Raw genomic sequence first — 237 nt, forward strand, 5'->3', positions numbered from 1 at the left:
ATAGTACCCTTAGCGAGCGGTCCAGCGGTTTAAAAGAAAGATTAAAAAGAGGGTGGGGGATGCAACACGAGGACTTCCCAGGGGGTCACCCATCCTAGTACTACTCTCGCCCACGCACGCTTAACTTCGGAGTTCTGATTTGATCCGGTGCATTAGTGCTGGTATGATCGCATCCGTCACGTACTGCGCGCAAAATGTACTTGACCCTCTCTCTCCGCGCAACTTCTCTCGCTTAGC

The 237-nt window shown here is 52.3% G+C and overlaps 1 non-coding gene across 1 annotated transcript; it reads right to left on the minus strand.

The window, feature by feature from the left end:
* Positions 1 to 56: 56 nt before the first annotated feature.
* Positions 57 to 175, minus strand: LOC116008525. The gene has a single exon (XR_004095902.1). It is a non-coding gene; the product is annotated as a 5S ribosomal RNA (ribosomal RNA).
* Between the last annotated feature and the right edge of the window lie 62 nt (positions 176 to 237).

This window comes from Ipomoea triloba, chromosome 16 (assembly GCF_003576645.1).
Source record: "Ipomoea triloba cultivar NCNSP0323 chromosome 16, ASM357664v1".
Taxonomy (NCBI): domain Eukaryota; kingdom Viridiplantae; phylum Streptophyta; class Magnoliopsida; order Solanales; family Convolvulaceae; genus Ipomoea; species Ipomoea triloba.